Source organism: Triturus cristatus, chromosome 4_2 (assembly GCF_964204655.1).
Source record: "Triturus cristatus chromosome 4_2, aTriCri1.1, whole genome shotgun sequence".
Classification (NCBI taxonomy): Eukaryota; Metazoa; Chordata; class Amphibia; order Caudata; family Salamandridae; genus Triturus; species Triturus cristatus.
The window spans coordinates 783,723,583-783,750,589 of record NC_140586.1 but is presented as its reverse complement, the minus strand read 5'-3'; the positions used below and the strand labels follow the sequence as shown (position 1 = coordinate 783,750,589).

The 27,007-nt window shown below is 44.6% G+C and overlaps 1 protein-coding gene across 2 annotated transcripts in view; it reads right to left on the bottom strand.

Annotated features, from left to right (window-relative positions):
* LOC146835046 (voltage-gated potassium channel KCNC1-like) overlaps window positions 1–23,681 on the bottom strand; it is a 129,005-nt gene extending 105,324 nt beyond the window's left edge. The window contains exon 1 of one of the 2 annotated variants that reach the window (XM_085602708.1): window positions 23,545–23,681. The gene's annotated coding sequence lies outside the window, so the exon portion shown is untranslated. Of the gene's footprint in view, window positions 1–23,455 lie in introns of both variants that reach the window. The other variant, XM_085602710.1, reaches the window with a different exon arrangement.
* Between the last annotated feature and the right edge of the window lie 3,326 nt (window positions 23,682–27,007).

Below are 27,007 nucleotides of genomic sequence, written 5' to 3'. Positions count from 1 at the left end.
TTTAGGTGTTCCAGGTACTTCAACGCCAATGCCAACTCCATTGATGCCGGAGTAGGAGCGGTGGAGGAGGACCCAATAGTTCTCTCTAGTGACAAGTTGGAGCCGGGATAACCTCGACTGAAGTCACACACAATTCTGCCCGAGGCACCACTTCCCCCACTTGATTTTTCACATCCACAAGGGAGGCAACATACTCTGCATTCCCTTTTTGGAACAAACTCTGACAATGGCTATGACTCGGGTGATGAATTTGCACAACTCTACCAGGATGATAACTGGTACGAGGGCTTACAGAAGGTTAGTGGTCTTGGTGCCTTGGTCTACTCTCGCCCCCTGGACCAGCCAGAGCGGAATCTGCTTTCTACACCATGGTAATGTGTAGGACGGCAGAGAAGCTTGACCTTCAGGTCCCCACCTTTCCGGTTAAAACAAATGTATTGTTATCCATAATTACTGGGCTTCGGCATCTGCCCTTCATTCAGGCTGCATCTCCGGAAAGGCCTGCTCTCTCAGCAACGGGTAAGGGTTCTGCACCCGGTCCTTCGCAATCTCCACCTTCATGCTTAGAGATTGAGCAGCGACAGCTGACCAACTTTAACCTTTCTACAGAAGTGGTTGATGTAATTTTGGCAGCTAGGCGTTCCTCGATGAAAACTGTATACGCCTGTAGTTGGGAGAAATTTGTGGTTTGGTGCAGCACACACCAGATTGACCCTCTACGGGCCAAGTTATCTGGTGTCTATTGTTTGTTTTGTCTTTTGCCTGTTAGGCATTGCTTTGGGCATGGATTAAGGTTATCTTTCGGCCTTCTTGCAGTTGCCACATCAGCCATCCTTGTTTAAATCACCAGTTGAGATGCAATTTTTTAAAGGGATCCAACATATGATTCCCCCTTCTCCTTTTGTAACGTCCCAATGGCATCTCAATCTGGTCTTTACTAATTTTATGTGCGCTCTGTTCGAGCCGCTTCACAGCGGCCCTTTATGACTTCTTACTATCAAGACAGTGTTCCTCATCGCCTACACTTCAGCACAGCGTGTCAATGAGCTTCGGGCTCTTTGTGTTAATGCACCATACACTGTCCTCTTCCCAGACAAACTGGTTCTGCAGACTCAGTCAGCCTTTCTGCCTAAAGTTTTGATGCTGCTTAAAATTGGCCAAACTATCACCCTGACAGAGTTCTATGCTCCACCTCATCCCTCTACGGGTGAGTAAAGACTCCATCACTTCGACCTCAGGAGAGAACTGATTTTCTATGTCAATCGTACAAAAGAACACAGGGTGGACAATCAGCTCTTTGTGCACTTCGGTGGAGCAAAAAAAGGCATGGGAATGCAGAAAAAAATAATCTCCCACTGGATTTTGCTCTGCATTAAGGTCAGCAATGCACTGGCTAAAAATCAGCCTCTATAAGGTCTGTGTGCTCACTCTATCAGGGCCAAAGCTGCTATGCCTGCATTAGCATGCAGAGCCCCTATCCTAAACATATGCCAGGCAGCTATGTGGGCATCCCTCTATACGTTCACAAAGCACTATTGTCTGGACAGCCAGGTTCACCAAGAGGGGCATTTTGCCCACTCGGTTCTGCAGGACTTACTGGTTTGAGTCCATTCACAGACCTGTAACTCCACAAATTCCTCATCCTAAGTCTGCTCTATGATTGCACTCTACTCTTTAATAAGAGCCCACGTCTAGGAATCTGCATGCTGCCCATGACCAATTCGCTCTTGGAACTCTGCATCTTGGGGTGCAGACAGCCTCAAAAACAGCTAGAATCAGCACAGCAGAACGACTTCAGTGGGTGCCGCATGCCGCCACCTGACGGCACACCGAGGTACTGCTGAAAAGTTTCCGGACCCAGCCTGACGCCTGAGGAATATTAAAAAATTGAGGAGCCGGAGGCTAGAAAGTGTCTCTAACAGAAAGAGCAATACTGAAGCTAAGTAAATTGGTCATCTACTGCAACATAGCAACATAAACGTAACAGCCTGTGGGTATGGCCAGATTTGGTCAAAGGCCATGGGGAAGGATCTTTTTTTAAATGTTGCTACTTCCCTCTATCTAATGTTGAAGCGCGAGTGGAATTCTCTGCTGTAGCCACAGCAGCATTTTGTACCAAGGAGAGGTGACGCCTGAAATAAGAAGATAGTTTGCAGCGTTTTGACGTAAAGTAGCTCCATGCCATGTTTTATTTTGCTATTTAGTGCATTGATATTCTGGGATAACTTTCAGTATCTAAGGTTCCCATCTGTGCCTGCCATGTGTACATATTGTGTTTGGGGCCGATTCACAGAACTAACTTAAGACAAAATCCTAAACTTACTACTTTTGGTATTCACAGAAGTTAGGATTTTGTCTTAAGTTTGTCTTAAGACAAACTTAAGACAGACTTAAGACAGACTTAAGACAAACTTAAGACAAACTTAAGACAGACTTAAGACAGACTTAAGACAAACTTAAGACAGACTTAAGACAGACTTAAGACAAACTTAAGACAAACTTAAGACAAAATCCTAACTTCTGTGAATACCAAAAGTAGTAAGTTTAGGATTTTGTCTTAAGTTAATTCTGTGAATCGGGCCCTTTGTGTTTGGCAATGAGTCCTCACCTGAATATTTAACATTAAACGAATATACCTTCAGTAACCTGAACTTTTTACTCTTCATCAATTCCCATCTTCCTTATACTTCAATCGCAGAAGAATCTGTCGCCTATGTAAAACTTATTGAACATGTGTTGTTATCAAATGCTTGCTACTAAAGTTGGGCGGTCTAACCACTCTAAAGCATCATGCCATTGAGTTAGTAACCTGACCACTCACTATGTAATTATTCAAATATTGGAGCCATCTCTCCTTGGCTATTGGAGACTTCTGTCCATATCGGGCTCTGGTTCTACTCCAAGATTTGCATACAACTTTCTACCTCCTGTGACTCATACCTGTACTCAACTGAGGTGTTATCTTCTTGGTCTGGTTTTTATAGCTATGCTTTTCCTTTATCTCTGAATCCACTATTGTCTCCAGGAGTAGCACCCCTACAAACACCACCCCTCCCCGTATGAGCCCTCAGTATTGCCTATGTCTGTGTGGGTCTTTCTCTGTTGCCCAGTCCCCTGATTTTTCAGTGATGTCAAAGAAAATGGTTTGGGAGATGTATGGCACCTTTAGGGGCAGATTTACAAGCCCCTTGCGCCACTTTTGCGTCACTTTTCCCATGTTAAAAATAACGCAAAAGTGTCGCAAGGGCCTTGTAAGTCTGCCCCTTAGTTTGTCAGGAAAGAGCAGGCCAAATTTAATGTCCGCGGCTCTGAGATTCCTTCACTCCTTCAAAGGATCTATATTGTTTCTCTATGGGTCATGTGTAATCCACAGTATGGCACAGATCCTGTCCCAGATTTTGGTTTCTATGGCTTCCCAAGAAGCCTGAATGGCCTGCAAGATGAGTGTTGTCATGTGGCTAGTCACCTCTGCATTTTTGGTTGCTGTAGCTGCAAAGTTCTTTAGGTAGGAATAGGGTGGCACGCCAAGCTTATAAATGGTCCACTGTCTTTGGGTGGCTTGGTTTTTGTCTTTGACCATACTGCTGTGGTCGGGGGAGAGACAGCTCTGTTATCTTTGTGGCTATTTGTTGTTATCTCAGGCTATTATCATGTCCAGGCTTTCCTCTGTTAGGGCTTCTTTTTCCCCAGCACCTCCCATGCGCCTTTTTGGTTGGTATGTGCCCCCTCTGCCTGACCAGTTGGGATCATTTTCAAGCCAGGTGAGATGAGAAACTCTTAGGCCCCTGCTCATTTCTTTCTTATGCTGGGAGAGTTTCTGGGACTCTTGTGATTTAAGAATGAGGTCCCCCACTTTCAGCTGGCAATCTGCAAATGTGGGGGTATCTGTTGATCTCCATGCTGGTGCTTTAAGAGACCTAGCCAATTATGATATAACATACAATGCCATGTCCATTTTGTCTTTTATACATGGATCTTGTTGCCAGGCCAGTATTGCTAAGCAGGGAACTGGGGCTAAAACATATCCTGCTTTTCCCCAGCCATTTAAGCACAGACTCCCAAAAATGTTTGATCTTTTTACACTCCCAAAACATGTCTCCAATTCCCATTTTCTTTAAAACATCCTATACAGGTACATTGGATTATTTATGTAAATATATTAATAGGTGCTGAAGTTAACTGCAACTAATATAATGAAAATTACTGCAAGTGATGGAGGTTAGAATTTAAAAGCAAATACATTTCTGTTTTCATCCTCCCCTTTCTCCCTCTGGAAACTGAAAGCCTAACTCTGATTCCCAAGCACTTCTAATTTTTCAGTGATTTCAAACTTCTAAGGCTCTGAATTTCTTATAAACGTTTGTTATTTCACCTTTGCTGGGTTTATGCGAAATGTTCCGGTGAGACCCCGCTGACGAGGCCATGGGGCAGGTGGGGGTTACTGGGCTACAACAGTTGGGGTTGAGGCCTTTTACCACTGCTATCCTGGCCCCTGCCCTACTATGGCTCTGCAATCTATGACACATACAACCCTTTATACTCTTGACCCTCAGTAGTAGTGAGGATGAGCAGTTAAAGGCTTCTTAGGGAGGTTACTGTGAGGCTTACTCAGGTTCAAGACTCAATTCCAACCCCTGAGCAGCATAAAAGTATCAATATCCAGCCAAGGTCTTCTCTTGGTAAAAAGAGAAGCACTTTATTACACAGAAAACATAGAATTCCACTGCATAGTCAAAAATGCACGAATACCTGGTTCACGGGTGTGAGTCTCTGTGCTCTAGGGTATTCTGTCTAATACTCCTCCACCTTCCCCTCACAGGTCCCCCATCTCTTGGCTGCCCCCTCAGGTTCAGCATTCGAGGTAGATCAGGGGGAGTAGCTCACATTACCTGTCCCATTTTTATCTAGTCTTAGCACTCAGTCTCTCGGGCCTAGTTATATTCCTTCTCTCACCAGTGCAAGGCCACATTGAGACCTCTCATGAAAGTTGGCCCTCACCAGCAACAGAAACCTCCAGGTGGCAGTCTTCTCAGGAGCTGCAGGGCAGAGCGTCACTTGGAGGGTTGCAGCAAGAGCAGACACTGCTGATGGGGACCCTCTTCCAGGTGGTGGGCTGCAGATCACAGCTCAGTCTGAGCCTCCGGTAGGTACTTGATTCGAGAAGCAGATCACTCCAACACTCCAATGAGTTATGGGCACTTCTTCTTGAGCGCAATGGCCACACTCCCACAGAGGACAATTCTTCAATGTGTCAGACGCTAGGCACAATCTTTAGCACACAGTGCCTATAAGCAGAAATCTCAATTCTTCACAAGGCACCCTGAGGGCACCTCGGGTCACTTAATCTTATGGATTGGCTCAGAACCACCAACACACTTGGCAGGTCCACTATCGCACAATCTACTTGTGGGGAACAAAGCCCACTAGCAGATGCTTATTTTAGCTTCAGTCCACATGGGCACACCGCACCAGGTGATTGGCGGCTATGACGGGGATAAATGACAAAGGTCACACTGCCTTAAACGGCAGTACAGTGATTCCTTCAGGGCACTTGCTTAGTGAGTTTCTGCTGGACAAACCCAACACCAGGGTCACTTACGGCACTCTCTTCCACATGTTCTGCAATGTTGTGCTTTGTTTCCTCACTCACAGGTAGGATGTCTTGTCACCTAGGACAGTTCAGTAATTCCTCCTTCAGATCGGACTCAGGCGGTGTTCCCTCACGTCTGGGAAGTTGGCTGTCAATGCAACAGCAACTCTTGACTGCACAGTAATCCCTGAGTACTCTGTGGAGTAGCCCCTCCTTGGTAGAAGAGAAGACAACAAACAAGAACGGATACTGTGCTCCCATCTCCATATCAATTTTGCAGAGGAAGGATGTGCATTCTAGATCTACTTCCTTGGAACCAGTCTGGGTCGGTTTCTCTTTCACTTGTCCTGGCTAGGTGACCTTCCAGGTCTGGACTCTGTCTCCAAGGATGCTCCATGCAACTGGACACTCTCCCGGTGGAGTGCCCACTACAGACTCACAAAGAGGTGCATACAGCTATATACTACCGTTTCCCACAGAGATCAACAAGAGAGATAAGAATCTATGCTCCTTCAAAGGGCTCATTTTCTGACAACAGATACTGCATGCCTCACCATGTACCCACTGTCATCTACCTAATGGCAGCTGCAGTCAGGGTCATTTACAGCCCACTGTATCATGAAAGACGCTGGCACGTCTCCGGAAAGCCTGTGTCCTTTTTCCTCACCATAGCATCTGGTGCTCCCTCCTATCATCCCAGATATGCCAGCGATACACATATGCTGTCTGGAGGAAGCAACTTCTCCTTCATCTTGTACTCTGATCAAGACTGTGGGTTTCCAAAATGGAACCCTCAGACTTGTATCACTCCTACCTGGCATGCTATAACATTCAGCACACACTTCCATGTACAATGCATGTGATGTCTCTTTAAGGATTTCAGTTTCATCCTGAGCAGCAGAACCTTATATGAATAGGCCTGTAAGCAAACATTTGTCACACAGGTAAAAGCCTGTCACTAAAATTCACCAACCATGATACGTTGCAACCATCACTCTCCACATGTGAAACATTTGACAGGGACTATAGTCCCCTGTCATTATGATAGTGCGCTTGGTGCACCCCACTCAGTTCAGAACTAGGGCCACAGGCAATTAGTGAATGGCATGACCAAAAATCAAACAGACAACCACTGGCATAGCCAATGCGTCTTGCCTTTGTGACCTACTGGCTTTGCCAATGGCATTTAGCCACTCTGCATAGCATCTGTGACGCTCTGCAATGAGGCTGAAGTAAAATAAAAGGCTTTGATGCATGTCATTTTGTAGGCACATGCACCACACATACGCTCACCTACAGAATGATGCATGATACATAAAATATCAAGAACCGACCATTATACCCAGATTGGAATCCAGGCCAATAATCTAGAACAAACACAATGGTCCCAAGAGTCAAATTCATCCATGGATCTACTAACCCAATTCAATCAATCACACAGGCATATATTAGTATATCATTCAATGGATCACAAGGCCCAGCTCCATTGCAAATATAGTGTGTTATTCCAACAACGTACTACAGCACACTTTACGGTCTAGTGCAGACGAAGCAAGGTGCAAAAAGTGCTCAGTGTGTGATACAGAATTACATATATACTTGCACAACCAACTTAAGGTATCAGCATATTGCCCATCACAGAGTCAAATTGTGTACATCATAGTTTTAACTAAAGTGTAAATGAACAAACCTGCGAATATGTCAACGTTTCGACCCTTGTGCAATAAAGTGGAGGGTTTCTTCAGGACAGCGCCATCTGTCTAGTGTCCAGCAAAAAGAAGAACGGGGCCCTTAGTATGATGAGTGTGCTATAGAGACACTCATGGTGATAATATCCATTTATTCATATACCTCGGTTGAAGATAATTGGTTCTAAACAAACACTGTTTGTCTCAACTTTCCCTATTCCTGATGTTGATCTAAAACAAAATTGCCTAAACTATGTCTAGTAAGAAGAGAGGAGGTGGTCATCTACAACCCCTCTGACAACAACAGAGCAATATTTTCCAGTTCCCACTTTTGTTCAAAAATAGTATGGAATGGAGATTGTATGATGAACATGTGGATGATCAATCAATCAGGTTTTATAAAGCTCGGCAAATCACCATGAGGGTCTCAAGACACTGGACTTGCTTGCTGCTTTGTGGAGAAAGCAGTGAAAACTTAGGCAAAAGGAGGAGAAGGCACTTAGAAAAAGCAGGAGAAGGGACTGAGAAAGCAGAAAAAAGCAGGCAAAAGCAGGGGAAAGCACTCAGAAAAATGTGGGAGAGGAAAGAGAAAGCAGTAAAAAACAAGAGAAAAGCAGGAGAAAGCACTCAGAAATACAGGGGAATGGAAGGAGAAAGCAGTGAAAAACTGGTCAAAAGCAAGAGAAAGCACTCATAGAAACAGGGGAGAGGAAGGAGAAAGGAGTAAAAATGAGGGAAAAGTAGGAGAACACACTCAGAAAAATGGGGGGAAAGGAAGGAGAAAGCAGTAAAAAATTAGGCAAAAGCAGGAGAAAGCACTCAGAAAAATGGGGCAAAGGAAGGAGAAAGCAGTGAAAAACAAGGAAAAAGAAGGGGAAAGCACTCAGAAGAAGTATTTGTAATGCAATAGGTCTCGCATTCACATGCGTTTGAGCTATTGGCATTGTAAATGACAATGCCTTTTATTTATGTTTTGGGTTTTAAAACATTATTAAAAGGCCTTGTCATTTACAAAACTAATAGCTTAAACTCTCGCAAATGCGAGACCTATAGCATTGCAATAAAGGGCCTTCTCGACCGCTTGTTAGATTGTAAATATCAGAGGAAGAGATCAGCCTGTGACGTTTTCAAAGTAGTGATAAATAGTGCAGTGAAGAAGATGTGTAAGTGTTGTAAATTACACAGAAACAAAGTGTGAAGTGAGAGTTACATATGATCCGAGCTATAAACACTAACAAAGCACCCCGACACCTTTTGCTTGGTGATTACACTGTGGTAGCTCAGTAGGAGGAGCGGGAGGGGGGGCTATTTCCTGCCCTCTCCATGATTTGAGTGTGCAGTGTGGCATTGCGAAATGTCATTGCTATCTTTGGCCTATTCACTATTCAAAAACACTCCAGCTGTAGTAGGGCCCTGGCTTCACCTCCTGGTGCAGGGCAGGCTGTGCTTTATGGCAGGCATGAAGGGAGGGAAGCATGGTCTCAGCTGCAACTCTGGCCTCGTACAGTGCTCCTGCTATTACTAGTGAGCGAGAGGTGCTCAGGTGGTGGTATTGGTGGTGTTGGTATTGGTGGCGGTATTAGTGGTGGTATTGGTGATGGTATTGGTGGTGGTATTGATGGTGATATTGGTATTGGTGGTGGGGTATTGGTATTGGTGGTGGGGGTATTGGTATTGGTGATAGTGGTGGTATTGGTGGTAGTGGTAGTATTGGTGGTGGTGGTGGTGATATTGGTGGTGGTATCAGTGGGGGTATTGGTGGTGGTGGTGTTGGTATTGGTGGCGGTTTTAGTGGTGGTATTGGTGGTGGTATTGGTGGTGGTATTGATGGTGGTATTGGTATTGGTGGTGGTGTTATTGGTATTGGTGGTGGTATTGATGGTGGTATTGGTATTGGTGGTGGTGGTGGTATTGGTATTGGTGGTGGAGGTATTGGTATTGGTGATAGTGGTGGTATTGGTGGTGGTGGTAGTATTGGTGGTGGTATTGGTGGTGGTGATATTGGTGGTGTTGTTATTGGTGGTGGGGTATTGGTATTGGTGGTGTTGGTGGTGGTGGTTTTTGTGGTGGTGGAGGTGGTGGTATTGGTGGTGCTATTGATGGTATTGTTGGTGGTATTGGTAGTGGTGGTAGTGGTATTGGTGGTGGTATTGGTGGTGGTGGTGGTATTGGTGGTGTTGTTGGTGGTATTGGAGTTATTGGTGGTGGTGTTGTTAATAAAACAGGTTTTTGCAAACCCATCAGGTGACTTTAGTGCAGATGACATGTAACACAGATGTGCTGTTGTCAGTGTCTGAAATTTCACATGATTTAATTTTCTAATCATTTCTAAATTCGTTTTACATGGGGGCGTTGAAACCGACGCGAGATAATGCTGGGTTAAAGTGATTGAAAGCAGGCACCCGTGTTACGGGGCGGCCGTGCTGTTTAAAAACACACAAGCCGTTTCAGCTGAAGCAGCCCGTGTCCGTCCTGCAGTAAGAGACACTCAATAAAGTAAATAGTGCTTTCCAACTAAATAACAGGTCCCTTGTAATAACCGAAGTAGAGGGGACAGTAGCCATGGGAGGTTACAAACAAAGACAAGGCCGTACTAAGAAGGGACAAATAAGACTAATAATGAATCCGAAGGCAGCATTTACGAAAGACAATGACATAAGCCAATGAAAAATATGGGAGGGGAGTGGGCGTGGCTTCTCTCCCATACTCTACCACCGCAGTCTCCCGGAGCAAGCAGTGCATGCGCGCTGCCGCTAGGGTTGACCTAAAAATGGGGGGTAAGGAAGAAGAAAGCAGTGAAAAACGAGGCAAAAGCAGGAGAAAGCACTCACAAAAACAGAGAGGAAGCAAAGTGGTGAAGCAGCACAGAAGAGCTGGGCTTGAGGCCAGCTCAATGGAGTCGCACTGCAGCCTCCATTAAGTAGGTTCTGGGAGGAGGAAGGGGTACTGGAAGGTGGTGGGCGAGGCTAGGTAGGAGGCGGGAAAACAGGTGGCAGGCGGGAGCAGCAAATGAGGAAAAAACAAGAAGAAGGAGTGAAAAACAAGGAAAAAGAAGGAAAAGCACTCAGAAAAATGAGGGAGAGAAAGGCGAAAGCAGTAAAAACGGGGGAAAAGCAGAGGAAAGCACTAAGAAAAAAGCAAAAGCAGGAGAAAGCACTCAGAACAAGCATTTACAATGCAATAGGTCTCGCATTTACACAAGTTTAAGCTATTGACATTGTAAATGACAATGCGTTTTATTTATGTTTCAAAAACCAAAACCTAAATAAAAGGCATTGCCATTTACAATGCCAATAGCTCAAACTCGTGTAAATGTGAGACCTGTTGCATTGCAAATGCTTGTTTACTCAACTGGTGGCTTCCACCGCGGAACAGGAAAAAACTTCAGAAGTTTGCTGAAAACTGTAAACACCATCCAACACTAGCTTGAACGTAACACATATGCGCAGACTACGTATAATGAGGATTACCACAAGAACCACACATTTTCTGTCTCTATCTGGCACATGCATCAAGCTAGGATTTTGTGAGTCCTTAATTGCGAATATTAAGGATTCGCAATTAATCGCAATCGCAATCCTATGCATGTAGGAATCACTATAATAATAGCGATTCCTACACATTCCTTATTTGCGAGTCGCAAATAAGGAATAGCGTCCCATTCATTCCTACGGGCCTACAGGCCCACAGGAATGAATGGGAAATTGCAAGCGCAATTTGCGAGTACCAATAGGTACTCGCAAATTGCGCATGCAATTTCAGGGTGCAAGAGTGTCAAAAGGACACCCTGTTGCACCCCTGGAATTGACCTGTGCACATATGTTGTGCACACACATGCCCTAATGGCATGTGTGTGCGCAACATGAAACTTTGAAAAATGCACAAAAGAGCTTTTTTCATAGGTTTTGCAAATTACCATGAAGTTCAACTTTATGTAATTTGCGCACCCTATTAGCGAAATCACAAATTTTTTTACTTTAATGCATTGCATTTAAGGAATCTCAATTTGGTATTCCTTAAATGCAATCGCAATTTAAGTAATCTCAATTTAGAGATTACTTCAATTGCGATTTTTACATTTGGGATGATGCAACCCAAATGCAAAAATACCGGTCGCAAAGGGGAAGATTCTGAGAATCTGCCCGTTTGCGACCGTTTTTTCTTTTGATGCATGTGCCTGAAACTCTTTTAAATAACTCACCAATCTGACCATTTCATAAAGCCAGAATGCAAAACCTCACTGCATGCAATCCAGTCACAGAAACTCAACTATACCCACCGAAACCTGCAAAAGAGATCTGTGCTCCACCAATCCTATATGTCTTTTTGTAACAGATTAACACTGCCTACAAAATGCCACAGAGGCTTCTCAGCAACAGACTGAAGGCTTTCAACTCCTTGATCCTTATTGATTGCTTCCACTTGAAACGCCAAGCTCTTCACAAACAATAAGCTTTTGGGATGTGGGATGTGTAGGCAGCTTTCCTCCGAATCACAGCAAAGCCAAACTGTTTAGACTGGATTTTGATTTGAACTTGGTACAGATCAGATGCATCAGTCTGTGAATATCAGACCCAGCCTGACTGAACTCACATTACCCTGGTCACTGTCATCACATTTTCCATGTACTAAACCCATTAGGACTCTGAGATAATTGTAAGCTAATACTTGGTGCTTTATAAAACATCAAATAAGCACACCATTCTGCTTTAAATCCCATGTACTGTATTTCTTCTCTTTAGTTTATCCATGTACTCTTTACTTCAGTTCTAAAATAGGTGCTACTTCCTTTATTTTGTATTTAATACATTTATCTTACAGTGCAAATATGTTTGAATTTCGGTGCATTGCATCGCAATGCTCCTGAGAACAACATGCATCACAGTAAGATGGCCACACAGCATCTTACATCTCATCTCTAGTAACAGTAGGATGACACTGGGTGGGCACTTTGCTAAGCTGGCGGAGACCAGGGTGCAAAGAAGGGTGGAGAAGACAAGGCTGAGCTGCTGTAGTCGATCTATTGACCAAGAAGAAGTGGATAGCCTATGTGAAATGGAGTAGGGGAGGGTTGGAGACGTTGACACAAGAGCAGAAGGAAGGGTTTGAAAGAGAAGCTTGGAAGAGGAACCTTTGGCGAGTGTAGAGGAGGAGGCAAGGAATCGGTGGTATGAGGGGAGAAGAAAGCGGCCATTGGCCATGGAGTCTGTGGTGAGGCAGTGAAGGAGAGGGGTGCGTCATGGAAGCAGACGTGGGCAGGGAACAGATAGGGCAAAGCTTTGCACCTATAGAATGACAATCGAGAAGGGGGCACGGAGACGCTGACGGAGTAAAGGAGAGGGGGACAAAGCCTATATGGTGATACTCGAAGGAAAGGATACTAGAGCTTATGGTGGAAGTGGTATGTCAGAGGAAAGGAAGCAGGCTTGGAGCTCATGGCAAGAGACCAGTGCATGAGGTCATGAGTTTGCATGGCTCTCACTGCTGCAGTACGGGGGTGAAAAAGGTGAGGAAGGCTGCAGTAGACAAATAATGTGTGTATGTCCTATCATATAATTTATTTAGACTGTAGAAGGACAAGGGCATTTCTGTAGCATGTTTTCATTGGACAACTAAACGTTTCCAGGAATTCCACAATCCTGTCCCAAGTAGTGTATTTCACACTTCACAAGAAAGGCCCCTTGCTCGTAAACATTCCCACAGAAGCGGCTGCCTCTCGCTGACCACATCTGATTCCGATATGTAAGAAGCACAGGGTGAAAATGGGCCACCTAGACACCACTTGAAATACAGATAAATACAGTGCAGTAACACCACTGTTCAAGGTGCTATAAAGGAGCTTGGAACATAGATCACGTTCAGAGTTATGCACTCGAGAACTGGGACAGAGGTGTCCCACCTAGGACAATAGTTTTGAGGTATGCTGCCTATTTGGCAAGAACGTATTCTCCTTTTCAACTAAAAAGGGCAACCTGCATATGACTTTTTAACAGTAAGATCCATAATGTGTTGATGTCATGGTCCTGGTGTTGGTGGTTTGGTAGCCGCTATGGCAACATAATTCTGGTTTTTAAAGTTTAATTCTTAGAATAAAAAAAGTACAGCTTGTAGAGACGGGACATAGGCGGGGTCACTTCTGGTCCTACAAACCTCTCCCTCCAATAAAACTCTGCAGGCTTCCACTTCTAAATTCTTGCACAAACTAGAAACGTTGTAGCATAAAAGTTAAACACAACACGTCCATTTCTAAACAGATGAAACACAATAACTTATTGTTATGAAAGCGAATGCATTTGCCCTACAAATGCTTATCAAATCTTCTAGGAAGTCCTTTTATTATGAACAGTCTTTCTGGCAAGCTCTCCGTTTACCATAATCTCTGTTTTTACTTGCTGTTCACAAGTATTTACTTCATCCTACGCCATCATCTGTCCATGCAAAGACTACAATTTTGGATCACACTTAGTAAGAGCTGGGATTAATGAAATATTGGAATGCTTTAATCTTGGAAGCAAAGTACCACGATTAATGAGTGCCAGGAGCGGCCAAGCATCTCTTTCAGTAAACTCGTCCGATTTCCACTTCCAAATTCGGCCATGGATCGGAAGAAAATCGTTGCCCAACATTGTAAGCCTAACGGGGAGGATGTGGTCCGTCGGCTAGACTGCCGACTTTGGTGCTGGAAACCAGAGTTCGAGCCTCAGGGTCACGTTTATATTTTGTGATTCTGAGCAAATCACTTAATCTCCCCGTGCCTGAATGTGTACCGTAAACTCATGTAAAGCGCTCCAATACCTTCGGGTCGAGTTCGCGCTATATAAAATCTGCAAATAAACACCCCAAAACTATATGCCTCATCAGCCTCATCTGCGTGTCCAGATAACTGACCCTTCTCGTACTGCCTACATTCAACACCCCCCGATTCATGCGCGAGATTCCAAAAGTACCCCTTACCTTCAGTCCATGGACATGGTAAATGTACGATGGAAGCCGGACCTGCTTTCTCCTAAAATCATTTTCAATACAGGAATGAAAACAAAAAGCTGAATTCACACTAATTGACAGGCAGAGGGGCAGCCCCCTGAGAGAGCCTAGGGTGGTGCTTCCCAATAAACCTGTACATCGTTACAAACATGACCCGCCCCTAAAAAGAGACCCTCCCATTCCCAACAACGAGACACAGACCACAGTATTACACCAGAAGAGAGTGCCGAGCGCACCGGAAAGTGTTCTCCGCTCCAGCCAAGTACGAGTCGGCACCGTATTATTTCGATGGGTTTTACCCATGTTATATTTCTGTTGGTACAAATGTTAGCAAAATCATCAAAAGCTGGTATTTTTCTTCTTATTGGTGCATACCTAAATTAGCAACTATTGGCAGAAAACGCTTTAAAATTTGCTAGAGCAGTTGCAATGATTCATAGTTGAAGTAAAGGAAGTCAGCAGATTTATGTTAAACAAGCGCACGCACACCTCGTGCTAAAAGTGGGAGGGGTGGGGGGACTGCGACAGCACACAAAGCGTTTCCCTTGCGGGAGCGAGCCAGGGGCACCATGTGTTTTTAAGTTAATTACAAAGATATGGTGTCAAGCTCGCTCCCACAAGGCAATCGCCACATGTGCACGCGTTGCCATTGAAGGCAATGGAACGCGTGCACGTTTTTGGCTGAAAAGCCGAAGCAATTGCTAAAGGTCCTTTTGCCTGTGCGCGCTACGTAGGCGAGACCTAAAAACAAGGAGGAAGCAGAGCGGTTCAGCAGCATGGGAGAGCTGGGCCTAGGGAGTTTATGGGGGTGAGTGGTACAGGAATGCTAGAGGTAGCTGAGGATGTCTTGATTTTAGATTATGAGGCTAAAAGTGATCATTTGGAGAAACTTCATTTGGACAAATAACATTGTCCAGTATTTTTACTTGCTTTTTCTTGCTTCTGGATCACGAGGATGAAAGTGACAAAATGTTGCTAGTATGGTGACTGGGGATGTGATGGAAGCACAAATGGCTGGGTTAAGGGGTGGGGTAATTTACAGTGGACGATGGCTTGATGCATTACAGAAGGCAAGGGTGGCCAAGTCATCTAAGCAGGCAATGTTACGAAGACAGTGGTTGTGGAATTGAAGGAAGACTGTCCAAGCAGTTACAACCAGGTACGGGGAGGTGGGGGTCTGTTTGGTATGTTTAGGCGCCCAGCAATAGAAGATGTGAAGTAAAATCGATTGGGTAGGTGATTGGATTATTGAGCCAACGTATGGGGTCAAGGAGCAAAGGGTAAAGGAATTAGAGAATGATAAGCAGAAGGGTGCAGCAGGGGTTAAAAAGGATGTTGGTAAGGCTAAATAGGATCAAAGGGTAAAATCTGTGGTTCATATTGTGACGGAGACGAATAAAACTGAAGAGAAAGGGGTGGATGTTGAAATTATGTTTCTAAAGACAAACAAATGGGGGAGAAAACAATGCCATTGGGAGTGCATTTATCAAACAATACCAAAGAGAAGAACCGGCATGGAGAATTTGTTGATGTGTTTAAACTATTACTTGAGGCGATACAAGAAAAAGTATTCAGCAGAGAAAGAGTGTGAATTGACAAGGCAACCGAGGGTTCCGACATGAACCTTTTTGATTTATGCTAGATCATTACACTGACAGAGTGGTAGATCTTTTCAAACACATGGATATTATCAAATAGGCGCAGATAAATGTCGGCGGCAGTTATGATGAGGATTTCAGAGCTTGGTTGAGTATAAATCCAGTGAAGCTGTGGGGTGGAGCAGCCTCTGAGCTGTGGTTTCAGTGGCATGCACCCGTGCATTCAGTGCTGGCTGCACATACAGCAATCGGTTTCATGATTGAGTGTAGGCCCTTTCTAGGTTGTACCGTCCAGGGTGGAGCAGGGGGAGGGTATATGGAAGGGGTCAGTCTATGGTCTTAGGAGGACCATGTTGAGGGTTTATCAGAGGATTTGTGTTTCCGCCAGCTTCGTTTCTATCCGCATGTGTTTTCAGGATGTGAAGAGAACCACCAACTCACACAATGTTTCAGACAGTTTCCAGTGGGTGAACAATAAAGGCCATATCAGGGTAGAGGGCATCTGGCTCAGACTCCACACAAGGGCCCGTACATCGGTTAAGATGGATCGGAGGATAAGTTGGTTGGTTGGCATATTATCCTGATAGGGCAGAGCCAACAAACTAAAAGGGGGGTTCTAATCCTTGATTCAGACTACGTTACCAATGCGCCAGGCAGAAGCTTTGAGCAGATAATATGAAATCAGAGAAGGAACTTCACTTAGTGGTGAGGTAGAAATTGCTGAATGGAGTGTGTGAGGAGAGGATCACAGGTCTGTTTTTTGACTGTCCAGTTCCTGATTTGAAAGCGTGCTCTTTGATTTGGCCCCTAAGAAAACAGCATAGATTACAGTTTGATCCACCATTAGTCATGGCCTGAGGGGGCATCTGTGAGTGATTATATTGCTGGAAAAGATACAGCATCGTATTGCGATGTTGTTTATTTTTCATTTGTAGGTTGCATGCAGGGCCTACCTTCCTGAATAATTATGAAATGGATTGTGGGGTATTCATTGGTTTGGTTGTGGCAGAGTTTTCTGATGACTGTCCAAATGTCCATCTTTAGGACTATCATGCAACAGACATGAGGGGTTTTGGTGGGGTGAGAACCGGGTAGCTGTTTCTTGGCAGAGGATGTCCAGATCTGTTAATAATTAATCTTGCCTTAAGTGACTTGCTTCAGCTATCTGGTCTTTCATTATTAAATATAATGAAGAGACACAATGATGCCATGTATCTGCTGTATGGTACAAAAGGGGGTGGTGATGGACGGAGCATCCGGACCAATCAAACACTCACACCCAGTCAACAGATCGGGTTTGATCCATCACCGTTCTTTAGCCCACTCTGCCACCCCAGTTCAGACATGGCTATATGCAAATCAGTCTGACCCTGTGCCTCATGGGAATAGTCCAGCCCGAACTGCCAAGCCATGTCTTCCCTAGACCGGATACAAGCTTCCTAGGACCGGTTTCTGGCATTTCAGTCGTCTTCAGCCAGGCTTGCTTGAATCCAGTGGCAAAGTGAGCAAGGGACTCACGTCTGAGCATACCCTGCCAACTTATGGCAAACAAAGCAAAAACCAATGGAAATGATGGAGGGAGTGTTGAACATTGCAAGCACTCACCCCCAGTCAACTGATCTGGGTTTAATCCATCACAGTTCTTTAGCCCACTCTGCCACCGCAGTTCAGACATGGCCATATGCAAATCAATCTGACCCTGTGCCTCATGGGAACAGTCCAGCCCGAACTGCCAAGCCATGTCTTCCCTGGACCGGATACAAGCTTCCTAGGACCGGTTTCTGACATTTCAGCCGTCTTCATCCAGGCTTGCTTGAATCCAGTGGCAAAGTGAGCAAGGGACTCACGTCTGAGCATACCCTGCCAACTTATGGCGAACAAAGCAAAAACCAAAGGAAATGATGGACGGAGTGTTGAACATTGCAAGCACTCACCCCCAGTCAACTGATCTGGGTTTAATCCATCACCGTTCTTTAGCCCACTCTGCCACCCAGCCTGGCTGAAGACGGCTGAAATGCCAGAAACCGGTCCTAGGAAGTTTGTTTCCAGTCCAGGGAAGACATGGCTTGGCAGTTCGGGCTGGACTGTTCCCATGAGGCACAGGGTCAGACTGATTTGCATATGGCCATGTCTGAACTGGGGTGGCAGAGTGGGCTAAAGAACGGTGATGGATTAAACCCAGATCAGTTGACTGGGGGTGAGTGCTTGCAATGTTCAACACTCCGTCCATCATTTCCTTTGGTTGTTGCTTTGTTCGCCATAAGTTGGCAGGGTATGCTCAGACATGAGTCCCTTGCTCACTTTGCCACTGGATTCAAGCAAGCCTGGCTGAAGACGCCTGAAATGCCAGAAACCGGTCCTAGGAAGCTTGTTTCCGGTCCAGGGAAGGCATGGCTTGGCAGTTTGGGCTGGACTGTTCCCATGAGGCACAGGGTCAGACTGATTTGCATATGGCCATGTCTGAACTGGGGTGGCAGAGTGGGTTAAAGAACGGTGATGGATTAAACCCAGATCAGTTGACTGGGGGTGAGTGCTTGCAATGTTCAACACTCCGTCCATCATTTCCTTTGGTTTTTGCTTTGTTCGCCATAAGTTGGCAGGGTATACTCAGACGTGAGTCCCTTACTCACTTTGCCACTGGATTCAAGCAAGCCTGGCTGAAGACGGCTGAAATGCCAGAAACCGGTTCTAGGAAGCTTGTTTTCGGTCCAGGGAAGGCATGGCTTGGCAGTTAGGGCTGGACTGTTCCCATGAGGCACAGGGTCAGACTGATTTGCATATGGCCATGTCTGAACTGGGGTGGCAGAGTGGGCTGAAGAACGGTGATGGATCAAACCCAGATCTGTTGACTGGGTGTGAGTGTTTAATTGGTTCTGATGCTCCGTCCATCACCACCCCCTTTTGTACCGCTTTGTTCGCCATAAGTTGGCAGGGTATACTCAGACGTGAGTCCCTTGCTCACTTTGCCACTGGATTCAAGCAAGCCTGGCTGAAGACGGCTGAAATGCCAGAAACCGGTCCTAGGAAGCTTGTTTCCGGTCCAGGGAAGGCATGGCTTGGCAGTTCGGGCTGGACTGTTCCCATGAGGCACAGGGTCAGACTGATTTGCATATGGCCATGTCTGAACTGGGGTGGCAGAGTGGGCTAAAGAACGGTGATGGATCAAACCCAGATCTGTTGACTGGGTGTGAGTGTTTGATTGGTTCTGATGCTCCGTCCATCACCACCCCCTTTTGTACCGCTATGTATCTGCTGTATGGCAATGTCACTATTTGCTGCTGGTCTTAAGTTCTATTTTTGTTTGTTTTCACCAAAATCAATAAATTGGTTATCAAAAAATATAATGAAGGAGGACTTGGTAAGGCTAAAGAGCATTTAGGCAAAGTGAGATGCACATTAAACAGGGCCATGAGGATGGAGTGCATTTATCTTTGTGTGGAAATGCATATTATTTGATGGAGTTACGGAGTTGCTAGCAAAGTTGTGGTGCAAAAAGTCATGGTGTTGAGTATTTTAGATCGTTTATAAGGTTTTGTTGTTTTAAAAGAGGGGGGTTGGGACAGGAAAAAAACCTTAGTAAGTTTTTCCAGGTTGGCAGTAGTTGGGCGGATAGTGAATCCCGAGCAAATGTATGCACCCATCAGGGAGGGGAGCCCAACATAGGGGTTGGAGTACACGTTCAGGAGAGTTTGACCAGGTCAAGCTGGGGATAGCATTGAGATCTTGATGACTTGCTTGGGTGAGGTTGTTGTGGGAAGACTGGCTGTAAGATGGCAGAGGGAAAATGTAAGTGTGGCATGTGAGTACTTTCTTGGGTATTATTTGGCCATTTTGGGGTAACTTTAAGGGAAGGTGGCTAGTCAGATGTTCACTCTCTATTAATGAGGCTTGGGTATAATTATTGTATCTGAACGTGGAGTTAACCGGTGAGGGATATTTATTGTATCTGAACATGGAATTAACCTCAGAGCAATCTTAATAAATAGGACCGTTCTCACTAGATGGAGGTCTGTGGTGCTTGGGGAATCATGCCTGATTACCCCTGGCTAGCTTTGGTACCCAAGGGGACAACGCTCTTGGGCTCTACCCCTTCCTTGTACAACCCTCTACCATCTATGGGCACCAGGACGTGTCCCTGTGCCCCTGAGGTGGCTGAAAAGTGCACAGATATGTCACTGCAATCATTGCTCTGCAAACATCAGGGTCTCCTAACCAGAGCCCCACTTCAGTTTCCAAACAGTTATGTCATTTGCAAGTTTTGCTTTGTGATTTTACGGAGACGAAGGGTTCTGCATGTCTAAAGTTTGTGTTTTGTTTAATAAGGTTTTACACCTGCAATCAATCACAATGCTGGGTCTGTCTATCCTGCAGCACCCTTTCCACTCAAAAAACTATGACTGGGATGTAACCCAGAAATCAGGGTAGTCTCAGCCTGCCAGCTTAGACTTCTACAAAGCATGAAACCAAAACCAATGAGGCTGCACAGTGGGCTGCAAAGCAAACGCAATGATGCTTGCTTGGAGGTCGAATGGTGGGATGAGGGATTGTTTTATTTAGGAAAGTAGAGCCATCTGTTTACGTAGGTACAGTGCAGGAAATGAGGGGGATCCCACTGTGTCCTGGTTGCGGCAGGTATTTCGGGGCCAAATCTGGGATCTAGTCAACCCAGTGAAATATGCTGAATTTGTCCTGGTGGCATTTTCTGACACCAGGACACAATTCATCCGTGCCTACATATTGTCTGCTTCCTGTTCGGAGCGGCAACCTGCAGACCGCAAGTGGGGGTTCTTGTTTTCACTTCCTGCTGGGACCAAAACAAAGATATGATTTAAAGCGCCATCATCCCTTATTTTGTATAGCTATCACCCTGGGGGAGAGCTATCGGGAGTCTATCACCTAGATGCCAGTGCAATAGAGGGAAACAAAGGTCCACAACTTATCACTTCACAAGCACTCAATTGTGATTTGGAGGCAAATGTTTACCTTTGTCAACCCCTCCACCCCACCCCATATAAGAGATGTGCATGCACTGTAGCCAGATGTATCTGTGTTTATGAGTAATTACATGAATAACAATTTAAATGGTACTTACTAATTTTTTTTATTTAATCCTTTTATATTGCTGGTTACACCAGTGTAGGGTGTCAGAGCACTTTACATCACAAAGACACTAAGGGCCTCATGTAGGTAGCATACCAGTTACCACTTCTAAAATACCGAACGATACCGAATCGGTATTTTAGAAGTGGTAACTCGTATGTAGGTAATGAGTCGGTATTTTTTACCGATTCGTTACTATTCGGTAATTACCGAATCGGTATTTACCGATTCGGTAATGAGGCATACCTTCCCATTGATGGGAAGGTATGCCTCATTACCGAATCGGTAAATACCGATTCGGTAATGGGGGGAACACTTGCAAGGGTGGCAGGGTGTCACATTGACACCCTGTTACACCCCTGATTCGGCCATGTGTGCACATGTGGCACACATACATGCCCTAAGGGCATGTATGTATGCCACATTGCACACTGCTACGCGCGTTAAAATGCATAAATACATACATTAATTATTTACCACCAACTAAAAGTTGGTGGTAAATACCGACTCTAAAACACACCCACACACTCCCCCTACATATCGATTTTGGTTTCGGAATTTACAGAATCGGTAAAATTACCGATTCGGAAAAGTTACCGAGTCGGTAACATTACCGATTCGGTATTATTACCGATTCGGTAATTTTACCGATTCGGTAAATTCCGAAACCAAAAATTGTCCCCCTACATACCATTAGCCAAAATACCGGTCGGTAACGGTAAAATTACCGAAAATCGGCCGTTACCGACCGGTATTTGGCTACCTACATGAGGCCCTAAATCACTTAAGTGCGTAAATCAATCTACAGGAATTGTTATAAAAGACAAGAAGGGTTATTAGGTGCAGGAGTCACATATTGTTCATACTCATGAAGATTATGTTAAGAGTGCACGGTCAAGAGAAACACAAAGTAAGGATTTAAAATGCAACACAGTGATTGCTGGCGTCTGTACTAACAAGACTTTATTGCTACCAAAAGTAACCCATATTTGCAAACTTAGAATAACAACAACAATTGTGATCTAAACTCATGACTTGCAGTTTTAATGTAGCTCCTTGTCACCGCTTCATAGCTCACTGAGCTACAATACATGGACTGCGACGTACGAACTAGAATCAAAAAATGGCTCTCTGTCGCAAGCGAAGTAACTCGCTAACCTATATACACGAAATACTAATCTGTGACTGCGTGTTACAGGATGTGCTTTGCAGCAGGCTCATTAACCCTCTATGCTACTTTATGAGTCAAAAGGACTATGTTCGAGTCTTTGCCTCTCCTCAAAATCCTGGGATTGTGGACAAATCACGTAATCTCCCCATGCCTATAAGCAATGAATGTCACATAATGTAACTGGGCTTACATTGCGATTCACTCTATTAAAAAAACGCAAAAAAAATGCACAGAGGTAAAAACAAAACCTTAACATAAGGAAAGGTAACTAGATACCCATTTCCTGGCTGATTGGTACAAAGTGAAACCAGAAAACCTGGAAAATTTGCAATTTCACTGCATGAATTGTGTGATCTTAGGCAATTTTTTTCCCCCAAAACCTTTTTCTTCATTATCGTGTATGAAAGCACTTTCAAATATGTGAGTTCAGAATACCAGTTGTACAAAAGCCTTTTGTACTTGGTGTAATAGGCTATAATGTTGCACTATAATAATCTGGGTCACATATAGGGTTTGCATGACAGTTGTCTTGCCTTTTAGTCCACTCATTTTTTATGATTACAAATTATCACACTTTGCCTAATTTTCAGCAAGTCAAGTCAGAGGGGATTAGCTGAACATATATTTCGAAGTGCCTGTAAACACCGCTCTACAAACAACGTTTGGCTAACCTTGTAACATAGATGCTAATGTACTGGCTTATAAAAAATAATAAAATACTTTGAAATAAACCAAAAAAAACAATAATACTTTCAATGAGTACTTTTGAGAGCAGTCCAATAACGTAAGGAATTAATGTGCAAGCTTTGTTAAAGAAATACACTTTTTTTTTTATAGTTTTGAAGCGACTTTGTATGTGATGTTTGTTGTAGCAAACATTTTCAGGACTCGGCTCGTGCACCGGCTGTAAAATCCGAGCCAGACCTTTGGCTCGGCCCTGGCTCTGCTCTCCCTTGAAATGTGTTGACTCGCCCACCTCTGCTTAGATCTGTGTGCCTCGTATAGGTCCGACCCGTTTGAGTGCGCATTAAGCCCCTCCGGACCCATACATAAACATCTGTTGAAGATTATGTTTCCATAAAACATTGCGACGACGTAATAGGCTTTTCGATTATTCCATGGCCTACCTTAGTAAATTAGTAAAGTGTTACAATAAATGTTCTCGCACAACCTCGGTTTGTTATTTTTGAAACAGCGCTTCGAGGCCACACTAATATAAAAATGTGCGTCATGTCAATACGTTTAGCAAAACACAGACGTAAGCGGGGCTCCGCAAAACCGTGGCAGCGTGCGTCGTTTAAGTTAATAATAACCTAAAAAGCACCTCTTTCTCTCCCCAACTCGCAGATTGCGCCTTAGCAAGAACACAAGCGCACACAGCTCAGCCGCCCGCCAGCCGCCTGACGTCCTTACCCTCCTGCTGCCGCCTGCGCCGGGACAGAGTGAGGGGAGCTGGCCGGCAGAGTGAAAGTCTGGAATAGCAATACAGCTGCTCCAGTGGAAAACAGGAAGTGAGGGGGCCTTTCCCCATGTTCAGGGCAAGGGGAGAGATGCCAGGAAAAATCTGGCTTACAGATGTTGGAGCGCAGTACATCCACCCAAAGCCCACATGTCTGTGTGCGGGGCGTGGCCGTGGTGCTACGGGATGTTTAACTCCAGTTGTACATAATTGTGAGAAGACGGGTCGCGGTAATGGGTCTGTGTGTGGGGTCGAGGGGGGGGTCAGGGGGCTAATTACGCTGTCATCACCAGATAACTCTCTCACCTCGTCCCAGAAAGCCCTTTATTTAGATGTAGCGGCATTAAACGCTTCGTTGAAACGAGCAGCTATGATTCATACTGTATGCCTGGAGGGTGAATTGTATCCAGCCAGCAAGCAGGATATACGCGCATTCCAGTTCAGGACCCCCTCCTCAGGTCCCCCTCCCCATCCCTGCACTGCTGCGAACAGATGGCCGGGAAGTGGAACATACCAAAATACTTCGCTCCGGGATGCACATTAATGTGTGCATGGGCACAGACCACCGGCTTTCGCGCTGAGGGCGCCCGGTGCGACAATCAAATCAGGCCAAAGAAATCTTTATTCGAATTTATATCCAAATTCATAAAAGATACACATTACAATAAAACATTTAAAAAAGTGCACTGTAGATTAAACCAAATGTATCATATATAGTAGATTTTTGATGAAAATGTTTGCAATAAAAGTCAATAAACCCAGACATTAAAAGACATGTTAGGAGTAATAAAATCTCAAGAAACCACTAGAGGTAAATTTACAAGAAGGATCAAAGTTTAAATAATATAACCCTACAGTCCTTTCAAATTTCATCATAGCGTAGATCATCTAGCTGGATTAGAGATTTGCGCCTACGAAGGACCATTTTGAAAAATACAAGAATCGTACAGCATATATATGGATATTTGATAGTTTCTTTAAAAAAGTAAGTGCCACCTGTTGATAAATAGCGTCCTGACACATGAAGGGCGGGCGTAAAAAGAGCCTTCTAATGTCACTGTAAAATGTACAGAACGTTAAGTGTGATGTTGATTGTATTGCCTTGCCGTTGCACAGGTAAATTCCAGGGCCACAAATCAGTTTTTGGAAAGACCACTAAGTGGGGGAATAACTCTAGACGTAATCTAGTCAACAAGAACCTATCGTAAAGGTTTTTTTTACCTCAACTAAGTCATCTTGTGTCCCCTGTTCCACAAGCTCAAGCAGTATCAATAATGGTGGGTTTGCCTTTTCCTGATGTTCTCTACAGACATTTCTCTTCCCCACTAAATAGTTGTAATTTCTTTTGTTGCTATATTGCAGGATGCTATGGGGGTTCTAGCGGGTTCAGACCTTCCCCCAAATCATGTAATGAGGATCTCACATTATACAACCATCGGATTTTGTCAAAATAGTCCAGACCCAAGCAGTCCCTGAGAACCTCCCTGGTGAACTTGGTGCCTCCTTTAACCAGATGCCATGCCACTTCTTCAAGGTTCTAAGTGGTATGGCGTCTTCAATATACTCCATTCCAAGCTCTTTATGTACTATAAAGGAAGGAGTTGAGCGAGGCACACCCAGAAGCTTCTGCAGGAAAATATTTTCTTGGACCTGCAGCAAGTTACACTTTGTCCTGTCCCACCCAGGGGAACCGAACAAGGCTACTGCTTCTGTACAGCTTAATAATATCTCTTATAGGCTTGTTTCCTATTTCTTGGAGAATGCTAAATACTGCAGCAATAGCCCTGATACATTTAAATGTAGCTTTTTCCATATGAGATGACCAATTCCCTTTGTGAGAAATGTAATACCCAAATAACTAAAAGCTCTTAGCTCTTCTAATTTTTGTCCTTGTGCATAGACAACCTTTCCAGGTATCTCCTTTTCCCCACAGCCCATGATAAATGTTTTACCCAAGCTCAATTTAAGATCTCTACTCTCCATAAAATGTACAAAGTTGTGAATCAACCTTTGGAGACCATTTGCTGTCCTAGAGATGAGTACCGCGTCAACCGCATAAACCAGGATAATGGTAAAACGTGCACCCACCCTAGGGGCGTCCACATTCACGTTTTGCAAAAAAATGTCCAGTCCGTTGATGTATAAGGAAAACAACAGATGGGCAAGCATGCATCCATGCCTGATCCCAGAGTCACCCAGAACTTCTCTGGGTGTTCTCCATTACTATCATAGCGCACAGATGATGTTAGAGAGGCATATAACTGTGAGAGATAACAGACAATATCATTGGGGCACCCATAATGGTTAACACTTGCCAAAACTTGGCATGGCTCACAAGATCAAAGGCACTTGACAGGTCTGCAAAACAGAAGAAAATGTGCTTCTCCCTTGCCAATGTAGTTTTACTAATAATAAGGTGCAAATGTATCCCCTGTTCCACAGTGCCTATCTCCTTTCTGAACCGAAATAGAATATCTGACAACATATCATTTTCCTGGGCCCAGGTTTCCAGCCTTGCCAGGATCACCCTACCAATTAGTTTAGCTGGAGAGTCTAAAAGTGATATAGGGCTGTAGCACCTGGCATCCCATCTGTCCCCTTTTAGAAAGATGTGGACAATCACACTTTCTGCCCAAGTATTTGGGAAGTGACCATTTGCAGCAGCATTAAAAATGTGGGAAAGAATTTTTACCCATAGGGAGGGGAATGATTTAAAAGCATTTACGGGGACCCTGTCGGGCCCCAGGGCTTTGCCTGATACACTATTCTTTATTACTAAATTAACTTCCTCCATGGTAATTGGTTCTAGAGGCACATGATTGATAGTGCTAATAGCATCCCATGGTGCATCCGTATGAATGCTATCTGGATTGAAAATAGCACCAAAATGAGAAATCCAGGCATCTGGCAAGACAGAAACATCCAGGGTAGGTGTGGAGCATTCTTTGAGAAAAGGTGAATTTGTAATTTGGCAAAAGAGAGTATTATCTCCAATGGCCACTGCCTGCTCTAAGTCCAAGCCTGCTCCTGAAGTTCCTTCTTCCTGGTGTCTCGCTCTATCTTGTAGTTGAAACTTAGTGCCCTAATTTTATTCCCATCCCTAGGGGTTTCTTGAAGGGCCTTTCTTAATGCCTGGTTTGCTTCAGAACAGGATGAATTTACCCACCATAGGCAATTTAGTCTCTTCCCAGTACATATAGCCGGCCTATGAAGTTTAGAGGCAATGGCGACAGTAATCTTACGAAAGGCTTCCACCAATTTGTTATGATCCACCCCTCATTTGGTGCAGGTCACAAAGGCGTCCCACTGCTCTGAAATGCCAGTTTTAAGTAGGGTGGGTTCATTTACCCCAGCCCATTTGATTGTAACTGTGTTGTTTCCAGAACTTGTAATAGATGGTGCTAGATCAGGGGCCTC